Raw genomic sequence first — 21,582 nt, forward strand, 5'->3', positions numbered from 1 at the left:
TGTAGCTACTTGAAAATTGCCCAGCTAAAGTTATTCCTTTGGCCAAAATAATTCTGCTTTCTGCAATAAAATATTATCACAGCCTCAAGTAATCCAGAGAAGCAAAAACCTACTGAGGTGTGTTATGCAATGTCATCTACAGGAAAAACACTCTAGCTCTGACTGACCAGGGCCCCCACATGCTGTGAACATTTCTCATGACTTAGCTGTTGGGAGTGACCCCAGTGACAAGGGAAGCACAGGGTGTTGGAGAGCAGACAGATCTGCAGTGGACGTGATCTGTTCCCTAGAACAGCCTGAGCACACAGGAGTATGGAGCCTCAATGTGTATGATTATTAATGGGAGAGCAAAATTAAATATATGTATGTCTGTACATATAGAGAGAATTGCGTGTGTGTGTATATATAGAGAGTTGCATGTATATATATATATATATATATATACACAAGACACATGCATATAGGCAAAGCTGGATATATTGTTCAACAAGACACTGTTGCACCTATAATCATGAGTTCTTACCTCTGCATGGTAAAAATGTGAACAAAAAAATCACACTGTGATCTTATGATGCCTAGAAATCCTCACAACTGCTATTCAGCTTTTGACCAAAAAAAATTACAAAAGCTTAAAAATATAGCCATGATTCTTTAAAAGCTTTAAAGCATATACCACTTATTACAACAGACTTCAGATTATTTACAGTATTTAGCAATGCATTCAGAAACTGAAAATGTGTAGAATCAGGTCCTCTCTGTAATTTTTAGTTCAGCCTGTCAGTTTATGATTTTTTTTCTATAAATGTCTTAATAAAATCAATTTTTTATAATATACCAAACAACTTTATATATAGTATATCCGGACCTAGCAGATTTTAGAGCAACTTCTCATTTAAAATCTGCTATTTCTAAATCCAATGGATGTTGACATATAAAATCTGTCCGAGCACAGAGCCAAATGTTACCTTTCTTAAGCCTCAGGCCAGTGGAGTCTTTGAAAGAAACTTTACATTTTCAAGAATAAGAAGAAAATGCCATTCTGACAGGTTTTCTTTTGTCTCTTTTGTCTCACAACAGCTGTTTGGAGCTATATGGTCTTTAGAAATATAAGCAGCATTGCAGCAGAGTCTTGTTGATGAGCGGAAGTCCTGATGAGATGAGAATGCCAAACATGGAATATGTGATGAAAATCACTGAAAGAGTCACTGTCTCAAAGGAGCCATGTGCTGTTATCAATGTCCTGTGCAGTTATGAATCTCACTGTGTATGCAGACATATAAAGAGAAGCCAGAAAAGATAGTTCTGCAAATCTGAAATTGTTCCCTATGAAACTGTTGAAGTCTTGAACCTTCCAAGTGAGAAATCTTTCTCCTAGAAGAGAGTCTCCAAATTTAATAATTACATTATCTGGCAAACTTTTCCAGAGATTTTATTGGGTGTTCCCCTTTCTTAGTTATGTCTCATTCACCCTAGTACTAGCCCATGTTTCATGGTTTATATATTCCTTGTCTCCTCAGCATTTAAACCCTTCACATAATTGCAGGCTGTTATCATCTCTCTGCGTCTTTCTCTCACTCACTCATGTGCTGCTGCACTTCTATAATTAACCTAAAACATCTTAAGTGTGCGCTGAAAGGATAAAGCCATGAGCTAGAACATCTTGCTACGAAGCTGAGAGGTTTAGGTACGGGCAGCGTAAGTAGAGGTGAGTGGCAGTCAAAGCAATTTGTTCTTCTAGGTCTCTCACTCTTCAGAAGTATAATCTGCCACATGTCAGTTCCAAAGAAAGGATGAGATCCTTATGTCCATTCTTCCCCCTTTGCAGTGGAAGGAGACCTCAGAATGTGCCAGATTGGGCAAGTAAATTTGTTGCCCTATCCATGTATTGCTTTGCAAATTTCGTAAACTGCTACCAGACCAGTGCCATGAGCAGATGCAAATCTATTCCCAGTGGTGTTTCCAGCACACTGCTGTAACCTCCCAGTGGAGTCACATTCTCCACTGTAAGCCCTTCTGCAAGGTCTGAGTCACAACCACCTCTGGTAGTTCATGGTCCAGCTGAGTGGTGTGGTCAACACACCTCAAGGACAGGATGGCATCCAGAGGGACCTGGACAAGCCCCAGGAGCAGGTCCATGGGAATCCCATGAGGTTTAACAAGACCAGGTGCTGGTGCTGCCCCTGGGCTGGGGCAATCCCCACTGTCAGCACAGGCTGGGGATGAACAGATGGAGCAGCCCTGCCCAGAAGGACTTGGGGGGGCTGCTGGGGGAGAGGCTGGACATGACCCAGCCATGGGCACTCCCAGCACAGAGAGCCAAACGTGTCCTGGGCTGCATCCAGAGCCCCGTGGGCAGCAGGGCCAGGGAGGGGATTGTGCCCCTCTGCTCTGCTCTGCTCAGAGCCCACCTGCAGTGCTGATCCAGCTCTGGGTGCCAGCACAGGAAGGACATGGACCTGCTGGAGTGAGTCCAGAGGAGGGTCACAAGATGATCAGTGCCTCTCCTGTGAGGAAAAGCTGAGAGAATTGGGAGTGTTCAGCCTGGAAAAAGAAAGGCTTTGGAGTGACCTTATTGCAGCCTTCCAGTACCTGAAAGCAGTCTACAAGAAAAATGGAGAAGGACTTTTTACAAGAGCCTGGAGTGACAGGACAGGAGGGGAATAGCTTCAACCTGAAAGAGAGTAGATTAGACATTGGGAAGAAATTCTTTTAATTTGAAATTAAAGGACCCTGAATATACCATCTGCTGCAAAGTAAAGTACAAGTTTCCATATTGTTTCTCAGCTGCCTTTTAGTTTTCCAGAATCAGAGACAGATGTCTCATGATTACAACAAAAGCAGCAATTAAAGTCTTTTTTAATTGCATTCTTATTAAAGAATTAACCTTTAATAGAGAAAACCATCAAATTCTTGCTTTTCTGTTAACCTTTCAACATGCCTTTGCTTGTGTGTGAAAGCAAGAGGACCAACATTTCTTAGACTGCATAGACTAAGGAGGGAAGGAAGTGATGCTTTATAGATGAGAAGCTAAGCTTCATCAGGATGAAGTCACTCTGGAAATGAGCAGTTTATGTAAGAATTAAATCCTGTTTCTGGAGACCAGTTTTGCCATTGAATAAGGGGCATTCCATTGCTCTCAGATATGAGTACATAAGATTTTCTGAATCTGTGGTGCATGCAGAGAGTTTGCTTTGCCACAATTCATAGATATATCTTTCTAAAGAAATGTGTTACAAGACCCATGGATTCTGCTGATGCTATTAGAAACAAAAAGATGTTTGATGAGTCTCATAAAATTATGATGGCTCCCACATACTATTTTGCAAAGCTGTGAGATGATTTAGACAAAACCATCTCAATTATTAAGAGATTAAGAGAGGGTGTAGCTGCACTGTGTTACACTGTGTTAAGTAATTCAGGATTCAGGTGTAGAACCAGATGACGCAGAGACTGGCTTGGAACTTTCTGGAAAAATTATTTCTCATGCTAAAAAAAAACAAAACTCCTTCAAAATACATTTACCTCAAAAGTTTGCTACTCCATTTTTCAAAGAATGCTCTCAAGTCAGCTCATTTTACTTTCTTACAGTTAAAAAAAAATCCACAAAGCTACATATTTACTTTGCAGAAAAACACTATCTGAATTACGAAGAAAAATACATTTGATGGAAACTATTTTTTCCCAAATTTTATTTCTAAGTATTTTAAGTATTTTTGTCCTCCAAACAAATTCAATAGAAAAATTATATTTGTCTAGCCATTTTCAAAAGATGAAAAATTATCTCAAACATAATAGTTTATTAAGCAAAGCTAATACTCTGATAACCAAAACAAAAATACTTAGGTATCTTGCTGGCCATTAGATTCCCTTGAAAATTGAACAATTAGCAATTAAGCAACTAGCTACAAGATTGAAGAAGCTTCCAGAATGTTACCTTATAAAGAGAGTTTATGTAATAATTTTTTTAAAAAATCTTATTAGAGTAAGTTCATATATTGTGATCGCATATCATGTTACAAATGCAAATTTCATCCAACTTTTGCCATTCATTTCTCCTTACACCTAGTAAGAAAGAGAGAGATTGAGAGAGAGAGAAAGCATAATTCAAAAATCTACACTTACCAGTGAAGGAATCATTATGTAATATGGGCTCCATTTCCTGAATTTTCAGTCAGCCACTGGATCACAAATTTTTCTTTCACAGGGAACCCATAATATGGCTACCTTTTTTGTGCAGGTGTAGCTTAGGCTTTTTACTAGATTTTATTGATAGTTACTTGCATAATGTGTTTTATGAAGAACATCCAAATATTTACAAAATCAATATCCTACAATGAGCTGTCTTCGGTAATGCAATCTTAATTCCAATCCAGAATTTCCATATTATATTCAGTACAACTAATAAGAATCCATATCAGACTGACAGTTTTCATTTTACCAGTAAAATATACATGTAACATTTTAACAGTACTGACAGATTTTTAAGATCTCAGAGAGCTTTTGTTAAGCTACTCCTCTAAGTACCTACAGGCTGAAAAAAACCAATACCAGAACGAAAAAGTCAAAGTGAAATGAGAATAACAAACCCACATTTTAAGCCATTATAGAATGCTTAGTGCTGGAAATAATTTCAGTGGACTAAAAGGGGATTACGTCCAGGGCTTAATAATTTTCTAAATAGTATTCTAGAATGACAGTGGGAAATATTTTCTACCAGTACTTATTTTGTCGCTTATTTATTCTAAGTCCTAACTACAGAATAAAAAAGGGTCAGAGTATCCCTCATTTTTCTTGGAAAAAAAGCCATGTTTTATACAAGCCTAAGTATTTACCAAGGTTTCATTAACATGATAGAAAATGGGGCATAGGAAGTTGTGTTAGTGGCTCATCAAACTCAGTAATCATTTATGCTTGCTACAAAGATGTCTAAAATTCAAATTTAAGTTAGCATTTTGCATAAAGTTGTCCAGTATATACTACAGATAGGAGACGCAGCAATAGAATTTTCCATTTAAAATACTGTTAAGGTATAGCTAAAAATTCTATTGATTGTCATTCGTCCAGTAAAGAACTGACAAACAGGAACTATTCTAACCTTGGGAACAATGATCCATTGCAGGTGGGGGTTTGAATCATTGCAAAACCCTGGAAAACCTCGGGGAAAAAAGGGTCCAAATTGAAAGGTTAAATGCATATTCAAGGAACAGGTAATCTACCTAAAATCTCAGTAATTCGAGATCAGAGAAAGTACCAGATGGAAATCAATAAAATCTCACTGGCAAAAGTTCATCATTTAAGTCAACTGGGAAAAATATTGCTGAAAATACAGTTTTAGTAGGTTGCCTTAAGCATAGTAGATGTTCAGGGGAAAAAAGAAAGGTCAATTCAATGGTTCATAAAGCAATTATTTCCCCATAAAATATTTTCTAAAATAATACACATAGTACAACCAGAGGCTGTCACCCCAAGGGAAATCTAAATGTTTTCCTACTTTGCAAAATGGTATCTAAACTACCAAGCCACAAGGTTGCCCTCAGAGGAATGGCTTTCATTATAAGCAGTTGTTTCCCAGTGCAAAATGTCTTGTCTTGGACTGTATTGTCCTCATGACATAGCTTGACATGAAGAAAATTTCAAATATAGCATACTGCATTTCAAAATGAGATAAAATGGCCTTAAGACAAAGAATTCAGCAAAAAATAGTAAAAAATAACAGCTACTTGCTATTGGAACTTGAGGGTTCTAAGCCATCTCACATACTGCAGGTGGAACCAACACACCTAAGCCAATTTTCTAGATTCCTGCTGAGTGAGAGGCAACTAAGGATTGGGAATGCAGCATCTCCAGCTTTTAGCACACTACACACTTACTTTTGTTACTTTTTTGAAAGCAACAATTAAAATCTATGATGCTTTCAAAAAATACCTTTTTAAAGGTAAAGTCTTTAAATACAGAGTCTCTTCTGAAATGTAAATTTTGTTAAAGCTTTTAAAAACTGAAAAGCAATGCTTTGTCTTCTGTAAGACTCAACTGCACTGTTTCCTTTTTCTGTCATTCATGGCCAAGATGATTCCCAGTGAGGATCCTAGGACAACTCAGATGAACACTATCTAAATGGCTGCTGTAAGAATTAAACTATTGCAATCAGAATTCAGGTTCTAAGTACTCAAGTCTAAGAAAAATGGAATGGGAATCAACTACAGCAAATCTAGAAACATGGTATGTTTGAGAGAAAAATTTTTAGCAGGAAGCTTAAGGAGTTCATAAAACCCACACATTTTTAACAAACTCTCACTGCATTTATAGGCTTTGGAATAAGCCCAAGAAGAGTTGTCTGGGTATATTGCTTTTCAATCATATTAAGAAGGACACAACAACTATTTATAGTTAAATAGAAGGCATAAACGCCCAAGGATAAATAAATATTTATTTGGTAGAAATATAGCTAGCATATTTACTCTGGCCATTAATTTTGAATCATGTGTACCCCACAAAACTGTTAATTAGGTTGTCACCTTGAAAGGACATTGTAAGAGTTCAAACTCCAGCAAAACTGGACTTATGCCTATTGACCTAAGCCACTGACCTATTATTTTGCTGAGTCAATTTCCATAACACCAGGAAGAAGATGCATTTCCATACAAGCATAAAATAAATTCAAGATTACTGACCTATTATTTTGCTGAGTCAATTTCCATAACACCAGGAAGAAGATGCATTTCCATACAAGCATAAAATAAATTCAAGATTAAATAAATGATAGCATGAATATTGAAAATATAATGTCTAAATATATTCTGAAAACTCCAGTTGGCCTGGAAGCATATAAACTAAAACATATAAACTAAATGAGGTCTCAAAGCCTGAACATTAAGAGAATGCACTGTAATTAGAGTCGTGGGCTAGCTGACAGCCTGCCTCTGTCCTATAGTTACTAGTTTTCTGGATCTTCAGAGGTCTTCTGGTTGGATATAACTAAGATGTTCATTCCTCTTAGTGAATTTTAAACTCCCAAAATTGCTGTGAGGCTTTTTTTGCACAAAGCGATGAGGTACAGGTTAAATGACTTACTGATAAACAGGAAATAGCTGATCAACCTGAAAAAGAAAAAATTCTTCTTAGGAGTACCATTCCAGTGTTTATGCATCAGTCCTATAGTCCTCAAATTTTCTAATTATCCCCCATTCCTACTAGAGTTTTGGGGCATGACTTTAACGTAATGACAGAGTTGTCAATATGAAGAAATTCCTTTGCTCAGCCACATTTTCCAAGCTGATCTGCTTGAAAGCCCTAGAAAGTACTGCTGGTTTCAGCAGTTACACCCACCTGAAGCCAAAGAGCAATTCAATTATTAATAAAAAGGAAATTAAATACTGGAGGCCTTACCTTTAGGAAAATTATTTTTGCATCATTCAAATGAAAAGGAAAAATAAAATCTTGAGCACAGAAACACAAGGGGTTTGAAAACCACAGCTAAATATATATTTGTGGTTTACCTCCTGCTTCTGGAACTGTTAGGAGAATGTAGTTGGATATAAAAATGTCACTGCTACCAGAACAACCCGTATGATAACATGAGAGATTAATTTCTTCATGTGGAAAAAATCGTGTAAGATGGGTGAACTCTAAAAGGAAAACTGGAGGAATTATCCTGGTTCTACTTAATACCCTAGAAATTTGAGTTAGGAAAAAGAATGTTACAAATGGTAAATGCTGTGGGATCCAAGTGGGATGCAAGGAGCCAAGGGTGTGCACAAGACAATCCACTGGGTTGCAGGAGGAAACCCAGTTCTTTGTATCATTAATAGATAAGAAAAAAAATTAATTTGTATCTGTTTCATCTTTATCTCATTCACTTTCTAATTTTGTTTTTCAATATGTTTTCTAGTGTACAGAATGCATTAATACAGTAGCATTCATACATAAGTTATACATTATTAAATATATATAGGTTGGATGTGCCCATTCAACATTTTTACTGACAGAGGTGTGCAATCAAAAACATTTGGAGACCACTAGCCCAGAACGCTTAATGCTGGAGGCCCATTCCAACTAGGCAATAATAAAGAATAGGATGCAGCTCAAAATATGATTAAGGATGGCTGAACAAGAAAACTTAATAACATGAGATTTAATAGACTCTGATCAAAGGAACAACACAACAAAAAACCAAAACACAACACAAAACAAAATGCAACAACCCTTTAAGACATACTCAGCACAAGGAGTTCTACAACTGTTATGTCAGGCATAAAAGCAGCTTTTTAAATATAAAAGGGACTTAAACAAAGTAAAGTTTGTGTAATGGAGAAGTGTAATGGAGGAGGTAGAAAATATCATGAAGGAAAATAAAATCAATTATCAAAACCTCAAATTAAAAAAAAAAAAAAAAAAAAAAACTTAGAGAAAAAAAAAGAGGATGCAAATTACAATGAATTAAACAAAAACCCAGCAAAAATAGGAGAAAATAGAGGAAAGAGTTAAAGACAATAAAGATGGATATCACATTAAGAGTGGAAGGGAAGAGAAAAGAATGAAGGTTATTCCGACATACATTCACGTCTGTCATGATTATTAGGCTCCAAAACTCATGGCAATCCAAAAGTTTTTGAGCAATCACCTACTGATTTTTAATTTGAGAGAGATGGGGAGGGAAGAGCAAATTAAAGAGGTGCTCACAGAGATCACTCAACATTCTAATTCCCAGTGTCCTTCTCACAAATCCTCCTGGGAATCTGGGTCACAGACTCGGCCTTGCCACGTTGGTACCCTGTGGATGTGTGACTGGATGTGTGACAGAAGTGACATGATGAACCACCAGCTCGTGCTCCAGTACTCCCAGGATTCACCTGCTAGGCCTGAGCAGTAACTGAAAGATGTTTGTACATTGGAGGCTCCATTTTGCCAGCCAGTACAATCACTGCTGGAAGTCACACAGCAACTTTTATGATTGGGAAGGAGATCTAATTAAAACATTGATTTTTATAAAGTGGACTTCTATGCAGAAGAAAAATTAACCACATACAGATATTTCAAACTCAGCTTTCCACAAAAAATCTGATTTTTCAGAAGTTTTTCTTAATTTTTTTTTATTATTATGGAGGTATTAAAGAGGGAGAAAAGAGAAAATATCCAAGTCATTCTGTCTGTGCTAAATAAGTTAAACAAAAAAGATACTTTCATTCCAGCACTTAGAAGCCAACCTACAGGGAATCCATCACATGAACCACATACTAAGTTTAGTGTTTGAGTGCATTTATTTCTCTTATTTTTAATATCAAGAACACATACTGTGCCCAATATAAATCTCATATTTCTACCTGATATATTAACATGAATGTTAGATGAATGTTTAATGTCTAAGTTTTATCTGTCTGCTCTGCCCTAGCAGAATTCACACTCCCATATTAATACACAGGGGAAGTTAAATCTTTCAGAGAACAGAATCAGCAAAAAAACTCCCAGTGAATCACCTCAGTCAGCATTGTGTTTTCTCTGATCCTATCCTCTAAAATATTAAATTTCTCCAGTGTATCATCACCCAGTTCAGCATAAGATGATGCTTGAAGGTTGAGGCTAAATGAGGACAAGGGTATTTCTGAAATACCATTCATCTTCAAAGCTTAGATACTCTTTTTTGCCAGTTTGGATTCACAGCCTGAAACCACTTTCTAAAGGCTCAAAAATGCACCAACTTTATTTTCCATTGGCTTTTTAATTTCAGTAGCTTATTCATAAATAGTGTAAGTAATCCTTCTATGTTCTGACTGAGGTAGAAATAAATATCACTACCTCTCAGAATTGAGTTAAAGGCAGTTCTGGACAGAAGATATTACAAGAGTAATTATGGGTAGCTATACACAGGATTGAATTTTTCACTATACCCTAATGATTAGGTGCATCCTCAAAAAGAGGAAATGAGAAATAATTTGGGCTGGTTTCCCTATCTATTCTTCCCTTTCAGTACTTAACAAGTAACTGCATTACGTAAGTACTGTAAACTGGCCTTGGAGATGGTTCTCTAAGCTGTAGCCTGGAGAGGATGGACGCTGGTTTCCTCAGATATTTTCCCTTCTTCACCACAGAGTTTTCCAAGGGTCCTGCAGAACAAGATGATATATTAATCTCCACATATGAAAAGCTCTGGAATAGGTTTGAATAAAATTAAAGTCCAAAGCATCACACCCAGAACATGTCCCTGTAATACCCAAAGTGATATCAAAACCCCTGCTGAAGAAAATATATGCAGTCATTTAACTTCTACTAATCAGTAACTGTAAGAGAAACATTCCTGACTTCAGGTTTTTGACTTTACAAGCACGGTATACTTTCACTGAACTGTCTTCACGAAGGGTTCAGGGAGATTTAAAAAAGGAAGCTGAAATTCAAAAATGATGTCATATAGCATCATAATGCTTTTTTCCCAGTGGAAAGTGGTGTCTTTACTTTCACCAATATTACTGCGACAGGAGTAACAGGTTTCCACAACCATGTTGGAGAGAAGTGTCATTCCTGGGTGCATTGTTTTCCTCTAAGTCTTTCAACAACATCTCCTCAGCCCTATAACCTCATTCTTACTTACTTACATTCAAGTCTATCTCCACAATATAACCTTACCTGCCCTGCCCTATCCTCCTGTTCTCAATTTTTTAAAATTAATTATGTTTTGACACTGAGTTCAAAACCTGACAAATGCATATATATCTACCTTTTCCAAGTAAGCTACCTTCTCTAAGTACAAGGTATCATAACTCATTTGCAGTACAATAGATTCCATTATACATATTCATATTTTAGGAGACAAACCTCTGGATTATTAAGGTTTCTGTGACATGCTCAAGAGTAATTCACACAGTTAAAAACTGAGAAAAGGTTGTTCAGGCCTGAAAAACAAGGATTAACAGAGTAAATTATGAAATCCAACAGCCTACAGCTGAGAGCATTTCTGATGCAAAGCTGTCTCTGTTGCCAAGCACAGGAGATTGCCACATGCATTTTGAGCATGCTGCCTCCCAGGACCCGTGCCCTTCAGCAACTTGGCTTGATTCATCAGGTTCTATTGGAGCTGAGTGAGGAGAAAGGAATCCATAGAGGGCACACAAGGCTATGCCTAGGGGCCAGCCAAGAAACACCAGCACAATGAGGCAAAATAATCTCCACGCCATGGTGTTGCAGTGTGCCATCTGAAACCACTGACATGGAAAAGAAGGGTTGATTTTGACTGCAAGTGCTTATAGAGATATATAGATAAACCTCTTCTGTTTGAATTGTTGTTGGGTTTATTTTGGTTTGGTTTGGGGATTTTTTTTTTTTTTTTTTTTTTTTTTTTTTTTTTTTTTTTTGAGGGAGGGAGGGAAAGATATTTTCAGCCAAGAAAGATTTGTTTCCTCTATTTAACAAAAGTCTAATTTAAAAAATGCCAAGTCACACATGCCTTCTGGGGTTTCTTCCTGAGGAAAAAAGGGGAATACCAGATTCACTTCAATGAGTAGAATTGAAGAGCATTCTAGAGCAGAATGACTTAGATGCAAACTTTTAACACAGCTCTACAGAGATAAGTTTCAATGTCCCTTCAATGCATGATAAAATATGGCTATAGATGAAGAATAAAATTAATGCTTGGAAGACAATACATTTGGAATATAGTACATTAATAAAATCCCAAGAATTAGACTATGGCTAGTCCACAAAGCTGCAGAACATCTCCGGTTGACAACACTGCTTATTTTCTGGCCTAATGAAGAATAGCTTGCACACAACTAGTAGCAGGTTAATTGAGTTTGCATATCTGCTGGTTCTTTTCATTATCACCTACTCCCTGTGATGAGCTTTGAGACTGTATGCTTTATTTAACAGATCATCAAGCCTATTATCCACCAAGACTATTAACAGCTATCTCCCCAATGGCTGAGATGTGTTGTGAGCTGTCACAGTATTTTATTTCTGCCTTGCTCATTCAGCAGACTGGAAAATTGCAGATATATTTATAAGTATGATAGCGCCACACAATTGAAAACACAACCTGCCATTTTCTGATGGTCTTGTGAGAGGTCCAACAACTAAATAAACCTAGAAAAAGAATGCAATGGAAAAACAAATCATCAAATCTAAAATACTGAGACATTTCTCAATGTTTAATTTTTAATAATTCATAATTGAGGTTTTGTGGTAAAAATACAAACTGCTCAGGAAATTCTTTTAAAATTAGATTCCAATAATTCTGTGCACTCTTGGTTATCAGACGACTGCTGTTAACTAGTTATATATATAAGGTGATAAAGGGGTTAAACACCAAGGAGAGAGAGAGAGAAGCAAAAGCTGTGGTAGTAAAAAGCAGTATCACTCAGCTTAATGAGAGATAACTGGATATGGTACAGTATTATTGAGTTAAGCAAATCGCTCTAATTCAGATGTTATTGAAATACGTGAACAACACACAGGAGGCACCTCTTTAAAATCATGACAAAGTAAACAGTGACGTGAAAACTAAGAATATCTCTGGGTGTTTGGGCAACATATACAATTCCATTTCTTCAGACAAGTTCTGCTAACAAAGCATTTAAAGTACAACCAGAAAGAATGTTTTTTGAACAATATAGCCTTACCTAGAGAATGTTGCCCATGGACTAATTTCATAGTGATCACACTAATCATACTAACACAATCACATGATCATATTAACATACTAAAGCAATTCTCATCATTCCTGTAAATGAAAATGGACCAAAGAAGGGCTCAAAAACAGGAAGGTGTGGATTAACTAGCTGAATTTTTGCAACCTTATGACATCATACTGTAAAGTACACAAATTTATCCAGTATGAGTAAAACCAGAACAATATATGGAAAACAGCCTTCCTTACCTTGAAAGCACAGATTTATGGCTTTTTAAATGATCAAATTTTCTGCAGCAGGAACTGGCCAAAGCAGGAAACCAAAGTGAATACAATGTTTGATACTAGCCTGTCTCCTCTTGTGTCACCTGAACACGACCAACTACCCTATAGCCAAAACAGGGTCATGCCACAGTGACAGATGTGGCCTCAGCAAGTGGCTCTTGCCTCAGGAGGGCTACAAGGAATGGAGGGACTTCTGCAGACAGCAAAAGTCTTTCAGGAACTGAGGTGCTTCTGAGCCTGACATTCCCCAACACTCACACCTGTAAAACAGCAACCATGGCAGGAAATATCTTTGGCTCATGGAATCCCAGCTGATGGCTGAGCTATCTGAAGCTGCTGGGCAAGGACAGATGTGTGTAGAAGCCATCAGCATCAGCCAGAGACGGCACATCCCAAGAGGCATTGATGGCTGCCCTGGTAAGACCCTTGTATGTCACCCATTCTGAAGAGCTGAAGATGCAGCTTCCAGCCTCAGCCACGGTTTGGCAGATGCATTTTAGTGACTGTGGTAAGTTTCTTCTGATCTCAGCTACAAAAAACATGAGGCAGGGAAACTAAAGATAGGTACTAACACATGTGCATGCTGTGTTTTGATTAGTGAAAACTTCTGGAGGAGAGACATAGCACACCTGAAGATATTAAAAATTAGTCCCTCCATTCCTTCCATGACTGGGATAGAAAAAGAAGGTGGCCTAGAAAATTTTGCAGTGATCTTACAGAAAACTCTGCTGTGATCACTGTGAAAGAGTGTATTCTTCATGTCATTCACATGGCATGAGGCTGAATCAGGTGAGGTTTAGATTGGACATCAGGAAAAGATTCTTCCCCCAGAGGGTGGTTGGGCACTGGAACAGGCTCCCCAGGGCAGCGGTCACAGCACCAAACTGGACAGAGCTCAAGAAGCCTTTGGATGCTGCTCTCGGGCACAGGGTGGGACCCTTGGGGATGATGATGTGCAGGGCCAAGAGCTGGACTTGGTGATCCTTGTGGGACCCTTTCAACCCAAAACATTCTGCAGTTCTGTCATTTTGGTACAGGCATACCAAAGAAACCGGAAACAACCAGACAGGGAGAAAAACATGTCCCAAAACCCCTTTGCAAAAGTTTCTGCTTATATTCATTACACAAGCACTTCCTCAAATCCTCCAATTTCCTTGTCTTTGCCATCATTTTGCTAGATGACAAGAACATTCTATGACTTTCCGGGAATGTTCAATGTGCATTTCTGTTAGTGCATTTGGTAATTTTTAAAAGGCATTTAACAAATGTTTTCATATAGACATCTTTTTTGCAATTCAACCATGTTTATGCTTCAGAAAAATCTGTTAAAATCCACTTGACTATATAAAATCACATCAGAATGAAATGCTGTAAGACATTCTAAGTAACTTTATTCTTGTGGAGATATTTCAAAGAAAGTCTCCACCACAAAACAAGTTGAGCATCTAGTTTAACAAAACATCTTATAGTCAATGTAAATATATGTTGATTTGAACTATGTCAACATTTGTTTTCACAGTGTATATGAAGAAGTGGGTTTTTTTCATAAATTTATTTCATCACTGAAGTTGCTAAACAAATATTTTGGCTGAAAATTCAAGTATATGGGTGTCATGAAATTCACAGTTTTAATGCTGCTGGCAAGGCTGACAGCTTGACAGCCAAAATTTTAAACACTCAGTCAACTTCAGCAAAAGAATGAATTCAAATAAAGAAAATGCAGAGCACATAACAAAATAGCGGCACTATATCTTCAGTCTCATATTTGCTGAACAGGCCCTTTAATTTGGAGATGGTTTGAATTTTTTCTTCCAATAGAAAACAAAAAACCCCTTCACCCTTAACATGTAGCTACAGAAATAATATTGCAAATTAGTGCTTAATTTCTGGTTCTAGTTAAACAGCTAATTAAATCTGTCTTCAAACTTCTCAGTTGCAAATATATTTAAGATGTCCCAAATCTGGCTTCAAGCTAGAACAAGACAAGAAAGTACAGTCTTTCTATTGGGTGAAGGAGTTCCCTATTTTAAGCAGATTTTACAAGGGTATCTGAAATGGTGATAGTCCAAAAAATTTAATGTAAACATTATGAACACATTCAAGTCTTTTCTCAGAATTACCCAAAAGACTGTTATGAGTAATTGTTCCTTGTCTTCAAGATTGCTGATTTGAAAAGATACTGATAACCATACTGCATAGAGGCAAATCTGAAAGAAAAAGACCCTACCCAAACCAAAACTTCTGTGGATACAATAGCATGTAAACACCAAAATCTTAACCCATAACCTGAAAATCTGCAAATATCTCCTGCCTAATGCCACAGGGCTGTGTCTCTTAGGAGAGACCTTGATGTACATGGCTGACATTGAGTCAGGCAGTGGCAGTTTGACACTTTAGTGTTACAGTCACCCTTACAAACCTTATGCAGATTTCTGCTCATGAGCACATTAATTGTTTTTCACATTAATCTCTCAGAGGCTCACCTTGCAAGGTGAAGTTACATCTTTCCCTTCAACTGTGTGTTGAATGTGACCATTTCTAGACTGCAAAAACCTGTAAAACTCATTCAACAAAGTTTGCAAGCTGAGAAGTTCCTATCAACAGCAAACTGAGGCAGAAGGCAGAGGGTAGGGGAGGATTCCCACTAAAGCTTTTCTGGTTGGCTTGAGGAAGAGAACTTGGCTCTGCAGGCATCTGTGTGAGAACAGTAACAAACACAGTTGCCTCCTTTGCTTCTCAGAGGAGAAAAGTAGCCTAAGGTGGAGACAGGTGCCACCGGGAAAATATTTTATCAAAGCAGATGTATTTATAGCTCATTTACAAGATCTAGCAAGAAGAAACACGGAGCTGTTGTTACATTCATAAATAAAAGCCAAACCACTGAGGTACATATTTAGCTTACTTACTTTAGCTTACACATTACTGGGCATCTCCTCACACTGTGCTCATGGCATATTATGAACCCCTGATCTAATGGTCTCACCAGTTTATACCTATTGCCTTCCAGTCACTTGCAGTCACACAATCCCTCACACAAAATTTGGGTAGCAATTTTTAGGGCAAATTTATATGTGGGTAAACTTAGCATCTTTCTCTAAGGTCTAGGAGAATCAAAATAAGTACTCTCAACCCCAAACCTCATTAGCTTGCATAAAACATGCTTTCCTTTAGTACTCTCTCGTGCTGGCAGAATTCAGAAATACAAGAGAGCGATTGCCTTCTCCACACCTCCTCCTCCTCAAAGGCAGAGAAGCATTGGCCATAACAACATGCATTGGCCCTTTATTCCACTGTATTCATTTTGGAACACTGTAAGGCATAATTTCTAAAAGTAATAAAATAAATGTAAATCGAATAACTTTAAATTTGCAGGACAAACCCTTTTATGTTGCTTAAATCAAGAGCCTTTTTGCATATTTACATAGAAAGAAAGCATGGATACATAGTCACTCAAAGCTCCTTATAATTAAATAGTATCAAAAACTTGGTTTAAACTAATAATTTACAAAATAGGATTTACTTTATATAAATCTCAGGGTTCATACTGACAAAACTAAACACATTTCTGATTATAGTAAGAGATTCTCGTTGGAATTAGCTTGATATAAATTTACCATTACACAAGGTATGCACGTGTACTTCCACTGATATTTGTGTTTCAATAGATAAAATTTAACATATTATACCTGCTGTGTTTGCTCAGTATTTGTTTCGAATTTACAGTGATTGTTTGAGCCCAGAGTTCCAGGAAGGTACTGAGCAGTGAGATGAGTCAGGAGCAGCAGCTGTCCTCAGTGTCTCATCTCATTACGCAGCCCAGACTGACAGAGCGCCAGTGGGTGAACACGGCAGGGGCAGGGGGCAATCTAGGACAACTGTCCCATCACTGAAGTATCTGTGTATGCAGGAACAAGATTAGTTCATAGTACATTAGAGATCAAATGAGATAAAGAACTGAGCCTGTGAAAATTTCTTAGCATTTCTTAGCTCTGAGTAAAATTAGCAGGTGCCTCAAACATGAACAGTCTGGACGAGGAAGGAAAGAGAATGATACTACATCTTTTACCAGGACAGGAAGGTAGGGTACTTAGGACAATTCCAATAGCTTGAGCTTTATGAAGATTATAATGAATCATACACTTTTGCCCAGAGGTTGGCCATTTTTCCAAACTGGAACTCAAGTGGTAGTGCAGGAATAGTTCAACATCCAGACATATTTTATCAGAGCTGGTCACAGTTTGATGTTTTCATTTTGCGTGAAACTCCAAATTTTAAATTCCTTTCAGTGTTAATTGGATCAACAAACAAAACAAAACAACAGAAATTATAAACAATCAAATATATTGGGGTGTTTTTTTGGTGTGGGTGGGTTTTTTGTTCAATGGGTTGATTTTTTAGCTTGGTTCTGGTGTTTTTTTTAATATTGCATCTTTTACTTTCTATTTCATCCCCTGACTTCCTAAAAATGTATAATTCATGTCAGGGAAAAATACATTACTAAAGGCAAGTGCTTGAACAGTTTTTATTTGTTGTGTGCTTTTAAATAAGCGGCCAACAAATTGCAACCTTAATGTAATATTTTGGGAAAGGCATTGCTTTGGGAAAATTGTTGTCATGTCTAGAACCCCATCATTTTCAAAAGCAATATCCCACAGAAGTTTCCAAATAATGTAATTAATTCTCTGTTTGAAAACTCATAGTTCATCACTTAAAGTTTATGTAAAACATATCTGTAGCAATACTTTAGATACAAAGTTATAATACAGAATTGAACTGGATGCCATGGGTTCTGGCCTTGCTCGCCACAAGATATCTCACTACTGCACATCAACAGAGATAAGAGAATGCAGATTAATACACAGTGGTCTATCAGTAAATAAACAGTCTGCAAAATAAGAACTCAAAATTTTCTTGAAGGTGAATATGTAGCATTCTCCTTGAGAATCTGTATGAAACCACAAAACTCCTAATAGAGACTTAGTCTCAGTAAATATTTTCATCAAAGAATAGTAATTTTCAGTATATCTTTCTCATGTGCAAAACCATCTCTTGTTATCTTAAATTTAGCCATTACTAGGTTTAATTCAGAGCTATACAGAGCCAATACTTGGATTTGCATGAGTTCTCTTCAAACTTAGACCATACATTACATTGCGTAACTAAAATACAGCAGTTTTTTATTTTAACCTGATCACATTTCCAGGGGTTGTCAGTGACAGCGAACCAGAAAACCTTTCCACAGCTGGACTTTTTTCATCCCAGTTAGTCCTGTTTCAATGTTCTTGAATGTGTCCTCAGCAGAGGAGGATTATCGGTGAGTCGATTTCTCCCCTCTCTGACTCAGCTTGCAAAACATGGTCTCATTTTAGAAAACAGAGTATTGCCCAATAGGACATGACTGCTGCTGCCAAAATTCACTCTGAGAAAATAGGGCAAGCCTAAACTACTGTGACTTGTGGTCAGAAACAGAATCTTTGAACCTCTGTACTGAGCTTCTCCCTACTCACTTCTGCTGCCCCTGAACTACTTCCTTTCTTCCTTTACAGTAGTTAGATACGTTCTGTCCCTAATGACTGTCCCATCTAAAAATAAGTGCTCTTGACACACAAGAGATGTCAGACTAGCACAGCAGGATGCTGAAGCGTCTCTAGATGTGTAGCAGGGCTTCTCTTACAGTGGGTTGAAGCAATTTAGGAATTCACACTTGATAAATGCAATAAGGGCGGCTTCTTTTTATCTCTTGCAAATGGTGCTAGGACTGATGTATTCCTGATCCTTATTTGGCAATCCAGCTTGCTTCTTTTATGCTGTTCTCTGGAATCACAAAATTCTAATGTTTGATTAAGCAAACATGCACTGTGATTGTACGTAGCTTTTTCACTGACATCTATAGGTGAACTATGTCATTGTCAACAGCTGCCTCAACTTTTTGTTTGGGTCTACATTTTCTTAGAACATACTTGTACAGAAACATACTCTGTTCTGATAGTGTCTCTAAAGCAGAAAGATAATGCTTGAACTCTGGAAAGTTTCTTACCTATAGCTGAAACAACTCCTCTTCAGCTTCTTTTTGAATCTCATTTTCCAGATATAGCAATACACCAACACATACTCTGTATTACACTTAATTAATGCTATTCCTTGATTCAGTTATCTTTGCCCTTGTTCCTTTTTCAAGGTGAGTGAAAATCATAATGGCAGCTAAATAAAACACACTATCTTTTTTAATAGCAACTTATTACATTATCCCTTATATTGGTTAGATTAAGCTAAAGCCCTGCCAGAGCAAGGCCCAGAGAGATGATCTGTCCTTGCTACCTATCGTAAGTTTGGGGAAAAAACCCACTCTCTCATTACAGTAGTAGTGTTTAGTCTGAAATACTGTTTAGGAACTGAGAGGGAGTAACTGCAATTATGGTTTCTCTTCTATTCTCTTCAATGTAGCAATTTTCCAGATGCTCATGTTTGCAAGCTTTGGTTGGAAGTTTGAATACTGTACTTTTCCAGGTACCTCCCAAAAACTTAGGAAAATACATGACTTAGGAGACTTAGCTGACAATCTTTCAAGAACGTTCTTTTGCAATTTGCAATGGAAACAGGTTTTTTTTGAAAACATTAAAGCATATGAACATTATTCTGTTATTGGGTTTTTCCAACATGTACCTAAGCAACCAATATTTCCAGAAAAAGGATTGTAAAAGAACTACACTTGAGAAACCACATAGCAAAGGAAACACTAAGGGCCATAAAAACAGCTTCCAAAACTCCCACAAAAACATTAATTTTTGATTGATTATCTCTCCTGAGAGCATTACCATGCTTGGTAAAGGAAACTATGCTGCCATATATCTTAACAGCACTCACAGCTTCTTGACTGTCAGCTGTGATTCATTTGTTGACAAGGACATGCACTTTTGTCTGCTCGCAACCAGATTTCAAGTGTTACCTACTTCTTGTTTCAATAGAATTGTATGTCACCATGTTTATCCAGCATGTGATCATCACCTCTAGGTAATTCTTTTGAAAGAATTCAGTGATTTCAGAAAGCTGGTCTCTCTTGTCCTGTCAGCAAAACAATTCTGTTAAAAAAACCCCCCACCTAATTTCTACCACTTGTGAGAATATTTTCTTCAGGATTCATAGCCTTTTACATGCCAGGAAATAGCAAGACCCATTCCAAGAGGGAAGAGAAACTGTCAGTGCTTGCTTCCCCTCCAAAGGAAGTCAGGACCTTATTGAACACACGGAGCAGTACTCCATGTCCACCACTAAAGCAAATACAGTGTAGGTCAGCAAAAAATAACAGCCTTTATGTCTTACATTTACTTGTCCCTTCTTTTTGCCTTGGCAAAACTGCTCCTGAATGTTCTAGTCCTGACTTATATACCACCTCGACCAAGCCCTTTCAAAATCCATACAGACTAAAGCAAAAGCAAACTGTGCTCTGAGAGCTACCAAGGCATTTTCTTTGATAATACCAACACCTGCACTTACTTCATTATTTCAGTCACAGATGGAAATCAGCCTGCATTTATACAGCATTATCTCAGCCAAATATGGATGACAGAACCCAAAGTAAATTGCTCTTTCCCTTTCTTTTCCTGGCTATTACAGAAATGAACAGGACATTGACTTACCGTATCATTTTTACATTAGCACTACATCAGCATCCAAGTGTTGAGCAATTTCTAAACCAGTCTCTAAGCAAGTCTGGAAAGTAGTAACCAAGCTGTTTCACAGGCTCAGTGTAAGTAGAAAATGCGGCAATTCATGTAAGGGTTGGCTAAATAAATATGAAGAAAAATCACTAATAGCTCTTTAGTTTCACTCAAACTAAGGTAAGTACTTAGATTTGCTACTCGTGAGCTCCCCTCTGAGAGAGGGGAGAGAATGATTTTGGGGTGAGGGGCAGATGAGATCCCAGCATGCACACAGATATGCAATAGATGCATTTCACAGAGCTTGGCATATGTTTAACTTGATACTATTTCTTCCTGTACTGTGTTTTAAAAATATTAAGAAAAATAAAAAACTTCAATCCTGTTAAAAAAGCTTGGAAGTTAATTATTCTCTAATCATTCTAGCAAGTCCAGCTGGCAGCTTCACAATTGCAACACTTGAAATTCAAGTTTTCCCTTTGCCAGCAAAAGGTGTTCCTATGGTTATTGCTGTGTTTGAAAATCTACTTGGAAATTCCTAAGTCTCATTAAACAACTGACTAATTTGACACAATGGCAACTATTCATAACGAATCAGGGACAAATCCTCTCTCTGATCACTTTATGAAATGTGCACACTTCTGTTACCCTAAAAAAACCCCCACTCACCTATTTTGTCATTAATATGGATATTGTATGTTTTACATACATATCCCTGCATTCAGGGAAATTAACTTTTCTTCCTCATGTGGCTTTAGCCTGGGCAATTACTGTATCTTCTTCAAGCAAAAGAAATTTATTTCAAAACACTAATTTAGAATCCAGTGCTTCTGAAAATCTGCATTCTTCCTTCTTCCGTAAAGAATAAAAAATTAAAAACAATATCAGAAGTCAATGATGAGAAATTTCTACAAGTAATGGGCCTTTGAAATCCTGAGAATCCACTAAGGTCAAAATTCAATAAAGCTTTTTATCACTTCGAAGTCCTGTGACAAATCACATTACTCAGACATACAATCAAATACC

This window comes from Zosterops lateralis (genome assembly GCF_965231275.1).
Source record: "Zosterops lateralis genome assembly, chromosome: 6".
Taxonomy (NCBI): Eukaryota; Metazoa; Chordata; class Aves; order Passeriformes; family Zosteropidae; genus Zosterops; species Zosterops lateralis.